Source organism: Equus caballus, chromosome 21 (assembly GCF_041296265.1).
Source record: "Equus caballus isolate H_3958 breed thoroughbred chromosome 21, TB-T2T, whole genome shotgun sequence".
NCBI lineage: Eukaryota > Metazoa > Chordata > Mammalia > Perissodactyla > Equidae > Equus > Equus caballus.
Genome location: NC_091704.1, coordinates 49,738,030 through 49,752,826, shown reverse-complemented (window position 1 = coordinate 49,752,826; position 14,797 = coordinate 49,738,030).

Here is a 14,797-nt window from a genome sequence, read left to right as displayed (position 1 = left end):
CTGATTCAAATATTTACACTAAAAGGCAAAAAGAGCATTTTGAAGAGACAAAAGAAGCATCAGAACCAGACTCAGATGTGGTAGGGATGTTGGAATTATCAGATCGTGAATTTAAAATGACTATTATTATCATACTAAGGACTCTAATGGATAAAGTAGACAGCATGCAAGCATATATGGGCAATGTAAGCAGATAGAAGAAAATTCTGAGACAAAATGAAAAAGAAATGGTAGAGATCCAAATCTCTATACCAGATATGAGCAGTACCCTTGATGGACTCATGAATTGACTAGACATGACTGAGCAAAGAATTTCTGAGTTTGAATATTTATCAATAGAAACCTCCCAAACTGAAAAGCAAAGAAAAAAAGGGAACAGAATATGCAAGAACTTTGGGAAGACTACAAAATATAACTTTCGCACAATGGAATCCCAGAAGGAGAAGAGAGAAAGCAATAGAAGAAATATTTGAAAAAATGACTGAAAAGTTCCTAAATTAATATTAAGCACCAAACCACAGATCCAGGAATCTCAGAGAACAACAGCAAGAAAAAATGCCCAGAAAATTGCATCTAGGCATATCGTAATCAAACTTCAGAAAAATCAAAGATAAAGAAAAATCTTGAAAGAAGAAAGAATAAAAAACTTTTTACATTTAGAAGAGCAAAGATAAAGTTACTTTAGACTTCTTCTCAGAAACCATTCAAGCAATAAGAGAGTGGAGTAAAATGTTTCAAGTGTTGAGAGAATAAAGCCACCATATGGAATTCTGTATCCTGAAATACTTTTTTGAAAGTAAAGGAGAAATAAAGACTTTCTCAGACACATACACACACAAAAAACAAAAACGATTGTGCAAACTTTTTGCCAGTAGATCTGCCTTGGAAGAAATGTTAGAAGAAGTTCTTCAGAGAGGAAGACGTTGATATAAATCAAAGGACTGGATCTACATGAAGAAAGGAAAAGCAGTGGAGAAGGAATAAGTAAAGGTAAATAAAAACTTTTGCAATTTTAATAAATTTGTGATAGATTCTTCCCTTTGATTTTTTGTTTTGTGTAAGTAATAATGGTGTATATAAATAATAATGCTTACATACACTTCTCAGTATTGGTATCACTTCATATTTATTTTTATTCTCTTAAACTATATTTTTCTTAACAAGACAATGTTAAGTAAAGTGGTGATAGCAGAAATTAATGATCTCCTTAAATATACACAAATATGCTTCGTATATGAAATGATCAAGTTACTTTGCTGGAAAATTTTCATTTCATAAGAACTGATTCATTTTGTATTCATATTTTCTATGTATGAAAAGGTTGATTACTGAGAAAAAGGAAATCGCTACAAGCTAGAAAAGACAGTCACATGGACAAATGCAATCACTTTATTTTTTTACTGTCTTATTTAAATGCTTATAATTTAAATAAATTGTTTATATCTGATTTTTTTCTTGGTTGTTGGTAAATTCATGTCACTATGAAAGATAAATGCATTTTATAAATATTGGACTGCTTTAATTACATTAGGCAATCCTTAAATTATATTTTACTATCTCAAAAGCTAGTAAAAACATTGTCTTAAGAATGACCAACAAAATAAACTATTGATTTCATTTGAAATATATATATATATTTATGTCAGAATTTCTGCTCTTAGCTTAAGGAAGTTTCATCATAATAGTGTTCTCTTTTCAGCACAATTTGTCTTGTTAAAAATACAGGAGCTCATATATCATACGAAGAATTCATAATATCCATGAAGTATCATAATTGAAATAAATAGAATGAGATGCCAGAATGAAAGATTAACAATAAAATTGGTTGTTCAGTCCATCATTCATCTCATTAAGGATGCTACTTTGATGAAAAATATATAAGTTTTCACAAAATGTTGATATGTTTTAGATTGATTTATTAGAAAGACATTTTTAAATTATTATTTAAAGAAGATGCTGAAATTGCTTTACCAGCTGAGCCGCAACTATAATACAATAAACTCACTTAAATATCATTAAAGTGTCATGAGTGTACTGTGCTTGGTTACATGACTTAAGCTTGAAGAATTCCAAGCTCAGAAGTCCTGGATACCTACAAGATTAACCCTCAATGAGTCAATGTCCACCCCAATCCGACTCTCTTATGATACTCAGGATCCTGGGGCAATAACTGTATGAGATTACAAGAACAGGAAGCTTTAGCAGTTCAAACCTTAAGACAATTCGTTTTATTTAATGTACCCCTGATGCTATGGGTATCAAGCATTTGATTCAGGCCATGACTCCTTAACATACAAATAGGAAGAGCAGCAAATTCATGATGAGGTGATATCTAGCTCTTGGATTCTTATAGATTTGTTTCCATGGAATGCTCCAAGGAAGCCTGAAGTCTAGAAGCATGTTTATTTAAATTTTACTTAAATCAGTTAAGAAGAAAATAGTCAAAGGCTATTCAAAGCGATCCTCCTTTGCTGGACAATAAATGAGGTAGGAGGAGGTTTGCGTCCATTCTCAGACTCATAATAATTGATGCAAATAAACTTCAACTATGTTGTGAAATTACAGCATGTGCCTCTGCAGAAGGGGAAGGAAGAAACTGTCCCTAATGCTATAAGGATGGCAATAAACTCAATATTCCTGGGATTAAGAATATGTCTTAGTTGTTCCCATTAGTCTAGCACACAGTATTTTTTCTGTTTTAATGTTCTGGCCCAAACCAATAAGAGAGATTACACTGGATTTGTTATTGTTCACTAATTGAAAGGATTAGACTATATATCCTAGAGGAGGAAGATTGGAGAAATGTGTTGTTGATGAAAAAAAAAAAGTATGACAGGAAATACCCAGAGACTGAGTATTTGGCAGTATCCGGAGCAAAAACACAGAGCCCCCCAGTTTAGTACCCAAGCCCAAGGTTAGTAGTATAACCTGTGAAGGAAGGGCCTACACTTTGTCTAGGGTGGCTAGGTTATAGTCACTGAAATACCTGACGTACCACCATTTTGAAGATTTCTCTGTTCAATCTAAAGAACGAAAGGAGAAAGAACCACTGGTTTTCAGATTTAGGGAAGGGACTCAGAAGCTTCCATGATGGACTGGAAATTAGAGACTGTCCCTGATGTCACTAAGCGTGGAGCAGGGCTTCCACATTTTCACACGGCCTTGAGAAAGGGATATGTTCCAATTGCCGGGTGCATTAACTTACCATTACAGCTGTAACAAATTACCACGAATTTAGTGTCTTAAAACACTGTTGCCCGCAGCCGCAAAGGGCAAGGAATGACAAGTACCGCCAAGGCTACTTGGTTGTTTAAGCAATCAAAGTTTATTGATAAAGGGAAACAGAATGAGGGGCAGGGATAAAGATGAACAGGAAATCAGTACTTACAACATCCACACCACAATCAGCCAGGGAAGTCCCAATAGTTTGTATGGCGGACGTGAGTGCCGATTGTCCCGGTCTGAGGCAAAGCGTCCCTTCCTCAGTGAGACTTCCAATTGTTCTATGCCTGTCACTCCCTTTTATCCTAAGGTTTCTCTAGGTTCTGACTCAGGGTTTCAGATATTTGGATACTTTGAGTTATTTCTTCTTGTTCCCATGGATGGGGTGCTTCTATCATTTTTTGTTCCCACGGATGGGATGTTTCTAAAGTCCTGTCAGGTGCCCCTTGGGGTGGCCAGCCCAGACAAGAAACATGACGCAGGACATATTCTTTGTAACTTGTGCCTTAGAGTCAGGGCCAAAGTGGCCATCTTTGGCCCTGAGCCCAGACACATTCCTTTGTGTAAGGGCCCAGGCCCAGTGTCTTCGGAAGGTGGGGAGGTCAATGAACTCTGTACAAACGCAAATTTATTAAACTGCATTTATGGAGGTCAGAAGTACCAAATCAGTCTCACTGGTCCCAAAACAAGCTGTCAGCAGGGCTAGTTCATTCTGGAGACTCCAGGGGACAGTCTGCTCTCTTACCCTCTCCAGCTTCTGGAGGCCGTCCCTATTTCTTGGCTTTCGGCCCCTTCCTACATATTGAAAGTCAGCAGCAATGTACCATCTTTCTCTGCTTCCATCATCATCACATCACCTTTTCTCTTTGTTCCTTGATTGTTGCCTCTGTCTTTCCCTGTTAAAATAACTCTTGTGATTATATTGGGCCCATTGAGATAATCCAAGATAATCTCCCCATCTCAGAATTCGTAATTTATTTCCATCTGCACAATCCCACTTGCCGTGTAATTTAGCACATTCACAGGTTCTAGAGATTATGATATAGACATCTTCAGGGCCCTGATTCAGTCAATCACACCAGGAATATTGAATTTGTTACTGTTTTCACAACATAAGAGCCAACAAGGGAATTTTATTTCAATAAATTATTACCCAAAAATGGATTTTTCTGGGATCTGTTTGTTTATAGACTAAATTCATCATCACATCATTTATAGTTACATGCATAAAAGTGTGTGGCTGTTTTGTATTTTTGCTTATCTTTAGGAATCCCCAATTTTAATTCTTAATAATTTTTGCTTTTGAATAATCATTATCTATTGCTAGTGGTACCTCCGCCAGAGTTTGTTTCTGTTTTCATTTCTACCCCGATTTTTTTATTTAGTTTGCTATTTTCCTTTTTTAATTATTTCATAAGTTATAATTTGTAATTTGTTATAATTTTCAACTATCCATAAAATGCATAGTTCTCATAAAATTAAAATGGTAAAATAATTACTAAAACCCTTTTGGTTATCATTTAAATTGAGTGATTGTAGTATATTCAGTATAAATCTGTGCAAAGTTTTATTAGCTTGATTTTCCATGCAATGTTTGATAGAGGTCATTCATGTTAAAATATTGTTAGTTGAATTGTTTCCCACCAAAATGCACATATTGAAGTCCCGGCCCCCGGTATCTCAGAATGTGACTGTATTTGGAAATAGGATCTTTAAAGAAATAATTAGATTAAAATTAGGTCATTGGGGAGGGCTCTGATCACATATGACTGGTGCCCTTATAAAAAGAGGAAATTTATAAGACTAGGAGAGAAGCCCCAGAAGAAACGAACCTGCCGACACCTTGATCTTAGACTTCTAGCCTCCAGAACTGTGAGAAAATAAATTTCTGTCATGTAAACCACCTAGTCTGTGGTGCTTTGTTACAGCAATCCTAGGAAACTAATAAAAATATGAAGGTTACTTTTGTTGATTTTCACAGTGTGTAGTATTCCATAGTATAGATATGTCATTGTTTAGCATCTCTTGCCCTATTCATAGTTACATACCTTTACATAATCCATTGGTGAGGTGGCCTAAACCAAGTGTTTTATCCTTCCATGATGGCTTGCTAAATTTTATGTCCCTGCAGGCCTACAGGGATGATATAAAGATTACTATTTCACAGATTATTTGATGGTTTTTAGAAAGCCAATTGTTTATTTTTTTTATTTTTCTTTGAGTAATGTTGACATTTTCCCACATGAAAGCAGATATCCATGTATTCTGGTTTTCTTTAGCTTCTCTTAAGAGCAAAGCCAGTTTGCAATAGTTGACATTTCTCTCTTCTATATGCATTTTATATTTTAAAATGCCTTCCAATATTCTGATCTGTTTTTAGCTCAAATTCCATGTTCCAGATTTAAATTTTTCCAAGTATTACATATATGTCTGTGGTTATTTTAGTGAAATTTCAGAAAGAAGATAAAGTGAATGTAAGAGTTCAAAATGCCATGGAAAAATTGGATATCTAACTTATTTTTATAAAACAACAAGTATAAAGAAATAAACTAGTATGTGATTTATATACCCACATTTTCTTATTAAGCTGTTAAAATTATCTTTATTTAAATTATTCTGTCATATAAACAATCTACCAGAATCATGCAATTCCTCTTTGATTGTGAATAAAAGTTTTAAAATTTGCTTGCATTAATGATTCAAGTAAATGGCCAAGTATAGAGTATTATATTTTGTTTCAGATATTTGTCTTATTTTTTCAGACACTAAAAAAAATACTCTTTTTTTTTTCCTATATGCCTCTGGAACGTTAACACTTCACGAAAAAAGAGAAAAATATGGTTTTCTCATACTGTATTGATTACTGTCACATTTTTCTATGATTTTACTTCTGCAACGGTTATTTTTAAATTTTTTAATATAAAGATGTTACCATTCTTTAATTAAAAAATAACCTGCATCCATATATTTGTCTATTTTTTATATTTAAAGTTGCATCATCTTTTCCTTTCCTTTGATGGTATTCCTTAAAAGCATATCTCTTTTATTCTTTTTTTAAATGAAATGCTTTGAATTGAAAACTATTTTTTTTCTCTTTTGGTTTCGTGTTTCATCATTTTCCATTTCCTTTGAATTTATTTCATTGTTCATGCTGTCTTTATTTCAGTTAAAAACCCCATTTCATACTTTTTTATTTTTTTGTGTTTTTCTATAAATAAGATTTATTCCCTAAATTTTCTCCTGAGTTCAACTAAATTTCAAATCGTTAATTGCCATTCTTTTATAGATGTTCTTTCTTCTTTTACTGCATGGAAATTACATAAATCATTCTTCTACATTAATCAAATTTCATATTCTGTACAATTTTTCACATAAATAAATATAAAATATTAAAGAATATTATGGGAAACCATATTTACCATAAGACCAACCTTTTAATGTGGCTCAGGATGACCACTGATCCTGAAATCCTCTGTAGGATTTCACTTGTACTTCCATTGTTTGAATTTGGCAATACTCAAGTCAGGACCACGCTCTTCTACCTGGCATGCACTTCCTCCCCTGTCCTCACCTACTTATTGATGCATCCTTGAAGTGTCAGGTGTGATGAATTTTGACCTGGATTGACATTTCTAAAATAATGTTTACTTTATAAGGCTTTTTTAAAATTAATAATTAAATGCATGATTTGCTCATAGAAAGAAAATATATTCTAGTTGGATAAATAATTAGGCAATGTTTGATTTAGTTCCTTACCTTCAATAGAAAAAAGTTTAAACATTTTTCAAAGTAGATTTTGACCAAAAAAATGTTTTATACTTTTGAGGAGGTAGATAAACATTTAAATTTTGGGCATGGCTGCCTGGATATCAGGTAAAACTCAAGGAAGTATCATATCATAATTTACCACATACACTGACTGAAAAATTACTATTCAGTTAATTGTTTTTATCTCTTGTCAAAAATACTTTATTCATAAAATGAAATTAATATTTTTTCAGCTTGGTCATTTTACATATGGGAGACAATGATTTGCTCAGATCAGATTAATTTCTTAAAACGATAATAAATATAAATTAAGTGGTGTCATTATAAAGGTTAAAGTAAATAAAATTAAATCAGTTCAATTATGTAAAAGCATCAATATATTCAACAATGATTATAAATGTTTATTGATTCTGAAATCTTAGGGTTATGTGTAAAATTTTTAAAATAAATGATAGTTCTTTCAGAGATATAACTTATAACAGCAACTGTGAAGAAAAATAGTTAAAATTATTAATTGCTGGACTTAGAATATACATCCTCATGGCAAGGTTTTGAGGGAATAGATGGTTGTGGAAGTATGTATATGAAATTGATAACAGGCATAAAGAAATGTGTTTAGCTAACATTCCTAAGAGTTAAGAGATAGATATATTATTTTCCCCAAATGGATTAGAGGCAGGTTTTTCAAAATTTAATATTGAAGATATTATTGTTATTGCAATTATTTTGCCTTTATATAATGTCTTTCTATTTATATAGTCATAAATACTGTAAAGCAAGTATTGATACATGTTTCCCATAAAACAAATGGATATGGTTCATAAGACTGCTTAGCTCCTTTATAACCTCATGGTACCTTATAGTGTGATTGTTACTCTTTTGGTCCAAATGGCCATGGTTCATAGGATTTATGGGTAATCTTTAACAGTGGGGTGTTTCGGGAGTTACAGCTCCTGTGGCTATTTTATCTCCTATTATAACCCCTACAAACCATACCAGTTTATTTTCATGGGGCTTAAAATGGCCGTAGCTAATTTCACAAGAATTTCCTTATTGAGGTTGTAATATTTTATTCCCTGGAAGTTATAGGTTAAATGACAGTTAATTCCTACAAATGCATAAAATACATAATTCTGTTAACTAATTAACAGAATTTAATTTGTGAGGAGGTCTGTATCATGCGGGTATACTAGATAAACATTAAGCATTTTAGCTCTCTTCTATATGGTGTATTTCACTAAGAAAACAAAACAGAACGTAAAATGGTACAGGGTACATTCTAGTCGACATGTATATCTTATGTTAGAAAAATTAGAACTGCAAATGTGACCAAACTGTCGACATTTTGCCCCAAAATATTTTATTCCATTTCCTTTTTCTAGATATATCACACATATTAAAATAAAAATACTAACAAAATTTTATTTATATTCTCAGAAATTGTTAAAACTTTGCTTTGGTGTTTTTTGCGGAGTACCATTTCTGCAAAAAGAATTAAGAATTTATTGGGGCCGGCTCCGTGACCGAGTGGTAAAGTTCTCGTGCTCCGCTGCCGCGGCACAGGGTTCAGATCCGGGGCACGGACATGGCACCACTTGTCAGGCCACATTGAGGCATTGTCCCACATCCCACAACTAGAAGGACCTGCAACTAAGATATACAACTGTGTACGGGGGGTGGGGGAGGTTTGGGGAGATAAAGCAGGAAAAAAAAGAGAAAAAGATTGGCAACAGTTGTTAGCCCAGGTGCCAATCCTTAAGAAAAAAAAAACGAATTAAGAATTTATTTGCATATTTTTGTGATAAATCAAACATTTTAAAATTTCATTTATTTTATGCTGTTTTCTACATTGAATTCCTTTAATTTTAATTTTTAAAAATAATTTTTATCATGCTTTTCTTAATTTTATTTTGTTTTATACTTGTGAAATGTATTTAACTCCTAAATGTCATTATTTCTATTTTTGTATATAAATATTTAATGCTATTAATTTAACAGTATGCTACAATTATTCATGACGCGTGATTTATTCTTATTTTATCTGAGACATTCTGTAATTTTGATTTTAAAGCAAATGATCTTCTATGACACACGGTTACCACAGGAACTAAATTATAATACCAAATAAGAGCTTGAATGTGTATTCTCAGTGACATTTTTAGTACCTTGTATCCAAAAGTAAGAACCTGTGTTATGAAGAAAAGAGAAATATACAACTTATGTGTTCATAGTGTTGAAGAACAGAATCGCTGGAATAACGTTTTCAGTAGAATAAACGACTACAATACTTGCTTCCCAAAAAGTTACTTAGAAAATTGGATGACATAGCTTCTAAAGAAGGAATACCAAGAAAGATGAAACAAAAGGTAAAATAATTAAAGAATGTTACCTATCAAGTCACCTATTTAATATGAATTTCCTGAAAAGAGAACAAAAAAATTCAAAACAATGTAAAATTTAAACATTAAATTTGGAGAACGTTTTGTCTACAGATCAAAATTATTAACGTAGTATTCATAAAAACAAACAACCTAAAGCAAAATAAAAATCAAATAATTACCAGTGTCTGAAATGAAAAGTACAGTCTGTTGAAATTAACGATTTTCAAGAATGATATGAATGTCAAAGCATATGAAGTGAATAATAAACAGACGAAATACATATTATCTGACAAAAAAATGTTAATAAAATTGCAATTATATTTTCCTGGGGTGTGGGATGACTTGTTAAAACAGATTGGATGGTTTCCATCCCAGCCTTTCTTAATGTACTTAAAGACTTTCAATTGCTCTTAGAAGAAAATATAATCTCCTTACAATAGCCTACCAAACCTGCATATTCTGTCATTGTTTACTTTGCTACCTATATCAAAAACCACTCACTCTTTTACTCTCTAATTTCCTGACAAACTAACTTCTGTGCACACTAGTGCTCTCAAGACTAACTGACAATCGGCAAAGTCTTCCATCTACTTGGAATTCATTGCTCATACGTCTGTATGTGTTTTCTGCTTTTATATCTTTCAAAACTTAGCTTAAGTCCTTTACTCAATTCATTTTTATGTAACATGATTTTTTAATGTCCATTTAAGAATCCTTTTTGTTAAATTCACAGCACTTTATTCAATGTGTAAATGTACATTTGTTTATTTTTTTTCTTCTGTACATTGAAACCGTTTACCTATATATTGTCTGAACTACTGAATGCTAAGTTACGTGAAGCCAGGGACCTTACCTGTCTGTTTTACCGGAGGGTATTTGGGCTTAAGACAGTGTATTGAACACATGAGATTCTCAGAAATGAATTGGAGTGGTAGAAGAGATGAAGAAGGGAGTAACTTACCTCTTGTCTACATTAATAATAATAAACTAGATTAAGAAAGAAACGATGAAAATGAGAAAAAATAGAATCAAATATAATTTGGAAGTAAAATCTGGAGCTATGCTCACATGTTAGATGTTGGGGTAAAGGAAAGGAAGAATTCATTTTTATAGCTTATTTTGAATAGAAGTTAAAGATATAATATTGTAGGTAATTTCAAAAATATGGATAAACCATAAAAATGTCAATTATATGTAAACTCAAAGAGAAATCATTTGCACTCACACATCTGTGTGTCCATGGTAAAATACAGTATAATGGATGGTACAAAAGTCAAAGGATGCACCTAACTGGTATTATTTAATATATATCATCAGTTTCATTTTATTCAGTTTTGTTTGCATAGATTTTGCCAGCAGTGTAAGAGAATATCTATCTCCTGAAAACCTTAATGTATTATTAATTTGTAGATATTATGATTTCCACTAGTGAAAATAGTATCTTACTGGGGAATTGGCATTTCATCACAAAAATGAATAGTGTAAGTACTATTTATTGTCATTTTTTCCTGAAATATTTCTTGATATCCTTTGAACATATCCCAGTTGATAAGGCTTACTGATAGCAAAGTTTGAGTCTATTTGTTACAAATATTTCATCTCAGTTTAATCGTTACTTTTTTTCTAGATGCTTTTGATAGTATGTGAAAATCAGACAATAGTATATATTTTATCATGACTCATTTTCTGATGTTATGTAAAACTCCTCCCAAATTTTTTTTGTAAAATTGTTTTCCCTAAAGCTTATAAGATTTCATTGTATGTCTCTGAGTATATATCTAATTTTTGAAAATTCTCACACACAATGAACTATTTTATTTTCTTTTTGGTGAGGAAGATTGATCCTGAGCCAATCTGTTGCCAATCTTCCTCTTTTTACTTGAGGAAGATTGTTGCTGAGCTAACATCTGTGACAATCTTCCTCTATTTTGTATACGGGATGCCTCCATAGCATGGTTTGATGAGTGGTATGTAGGTCTGCACCCAGGATTCGCACCCATGAACCCTGGGCTGCCAAAGTGCAGTGCATGAACTTAACCACTACATCACCAGGTTGGCCCTAATGATTTTAGACTTTTTAAACTTCTTTTACTTTATCCTTTATTATATTACATTGTTGCTTACATGGAAAGGCAATTATTTTTGGCAATTATTTTATACTTGGATATTTTCTCAAACAATATGCCTAATTAAAATAATATTACAGTTAACTTGATGTAAGAAATCTTTTATAAGTATGTGATTTAATTTGCATTATTTATATCTACAGTTTTTCTTAGTGAAGCAGATCAAAAGTAAAATATTCTAGTGAATAATAGTGGCAATAACATTCAACTTTGTCCTTTATCTATCTATTTTTTTTTCTGACTATGGAGTGAAATCTTTTCTTTTGATATTGAGATTTTTGTCAGAGTACCACAGAGTGCTATTCTTTACTGTGTTTACGTAGTACATAGTACAACATACATGTACTACATTGTAAATAGTTTCCTTTTCTGCCTGGATTAAATATGGCAGTCCTCATGAAGGAATAAGATACAGTTTATAATTAAGATGGAGCATATGCATAAGACCAACAAGAAAATTCACAGCAATATTGAAGGACAAAGTAATGGCCCATAAGGCTATTAGTTGACTTCTCAGGAGAAACCTTACACGTTAGAAGTGAGTGGTATGATATATTTAAAGTGCTTAAAGGAAAAAAGCTGCAGCCAAGAATACTCTATCCTGCAAGGTTATCATTCTGATTGGAAGGAGAGATAAAGAGTTTCCCAGAAAAGCAAAAACTAAAGGACTTTATCAACCAAGAAACCAGGCTTACAAAAAAATGCTAAAAGGACTTATTTAAGTGGAAAAGAGAAAAGCACAAATAAGAATAATAAAATTATTTTTAAAAAAGCAAAAGAATCACTGGTAAAGGCAAATATGCAGTAAAGGTAGCAGATCAACCACTATGAAGCTAATATGAAGGTCAAGAGATGAAAGTGCTAAAATTATCGATTTCTATGATAAGAGGGTAACCGATACACATGCACAAAAAAAGAGGTTAGATATAATATCAAAAACATAAAATGTGGGAGGAGGGGAGTAAAAGAGTAGAGCTTTTAGCAAGAGGTCAAACTAAAGAAACCATCAACTTAATATAGATTGCTATATACATAGGTTGTTATATATGAACTTCATGGCAATCACAACTCAGAAACCTATAATAAATACACAAAAAATTAAGAGAAAGAAACTCAAACATAATACTAAACAAAGCCATCACACCAGAAGTGAAGAGAGCAAGAGAAGAAGAAAGGAACAGAGGAGAACTACTGAAACACCCAGGAAAAGGTAACAAAATGACAGAAAGTACGTATTTATCAATAGTTACTTTAACTGTCAATGGACTAAATGTTCCAATCTAAAGGGATAGGCTGACCGATTGGATAAAAATCAAACCCATAAATGTGCTGCGTACAAGAGACACACTTTATACCTAAAGACACTCACAAACTGAAAGTGAAGGGATGGAAAAAGATACTCCGTGCAAATGACAATGAAAAGAAAGCTGGGTAGCAATACTTATATCAGAAAAATAGACTTTAAAACAAAAACTGTAACAAGAGACAAAGAAGGGCACTACATAATGATAAAGGGAACAATTCGACAAGAGGATATGACACTTGTAAATATCTATGCATCCAACATAGGAGCACCTAAATATATAAAGCAATTATTAACAGACATAAAAGGAGAAATAGACAGTAACATAATAATAGTAAGGGACTTTAACGCTCCACTTACACCAATGGACAGAACACCCAAACAGAAGATCAATAAGGAAAGATTGGCCTTAAATGACACATTAGATTAGATGGACTTTGTAGATATATACAGAACATTCATCCAAAAACCGCAGAATAGGGGCCGGCCCCATGGCAGAGTGGTTAAGTCCACGCGCTCCACTGTGGCAGCCCAGGGTTTCACTGGTTTGGGTTCTGGGAGTGGACATGGCACTGCTTGTCGGGCCACATTGAGGTGGTGTCCCACATGACACAACTAGAAGGACGTGCAACTAAGATATACATCTATGTGCCGGGGGGATTCGGGGAGATAAATCAGAAAAAAAAATTGTCAACTGTTGTTAGCTCAGGTGCCGATCTTTAAACAAAAGAGATTGGCAACAGTTGTTAGTTCAGGTGCCAATCTTAAAAAACAAAAAACAAAAAACAAAAACCGCAGAATACACATTCTTTTCAAATGCACATGGAACAGTCTCCAGGATAGATCACATATTAGGCCACAAAATAAGTCTTGATAAATTTAAGAAGACTGAAATAATTATCTGACCATAACGCTATGAAACAGGAAATCAACTACAGGAAGAAAATCAGAAATGCCACAAATATAGAGAGATTAAACAAAATGCTATTGAACAATGATTGCGCCAAGAAAGAAATCAAAGGAGAAATCAGAAAACACCTGGAGGCAAATGAAAATGAAAACATGACATGCCAAACTTTATGGGATACAGCAAAGGTGGTTCTAAGAGAGAAGTTTATAGCAATACAAGCCTACCTGAACAAGCAAGGAAAGTCTCAAATAAACAATCTAACAGTGCACTGAAAGGAACTTGAAAAAGAATAAAGCCCCAAATCAGTAGAAAGGAGGAAATAATAAAAATCAGAGCAGAAATAAATGAAGTGGAGACATTCTAAAAAACATTAGAAAATCAATGAAACTATGAGCTGATTTTTTGAAAAGATAAGCAAAATTGATGAATCTTTAGCTAGATTCACCAAAAAAAGAAGAAGCCTCAAATAAATAAAGTCAGAAATGAAAGATGAGAAAGTACAACCAACACCTCAGAAATACAAAAGATTATTAAAGAATACTATAAAAAGCTATACACCAATCAACTGTCTAAGCTAGAAGAAATGGATAGATTCTTAGAACCATTACTTTCCAAGACTGAATCAAGAAGAAATAGAGAATTTGAGTAGACCAATTACCAGTAAGGAAATTGAAACAGTAATCAAAAACCTATCCCAAAAATGAATGTCCAGGACTAGACAGCTTCCCTGGTGAATTATACCAAACATTCAAAAAAGACTTAATACCTATCTTTCTCAAACTCTCTCAAATATTGAAGAGGAGGGGCAGATTCCTAACTCCTTCTATGAAGTCAACATTACCCTTATACTAAAACCAGACAAAGAAACACAAAAAAAGAAAAGTACAGGCCAATATCACCAATGAACATTGATGCAAAAACCCTCAAAAATAATAGCAAGTTGAATACAACAATATATTGAAAAGTTCATACACCATAATCAAGTGGGATTTATTCCAGGAATGCAGGGATAGTTTAACGTCTGCACATCAATCAACGTGATACACCACATTAACAAAATGAAGAATAAAAATCACATGACCATTTC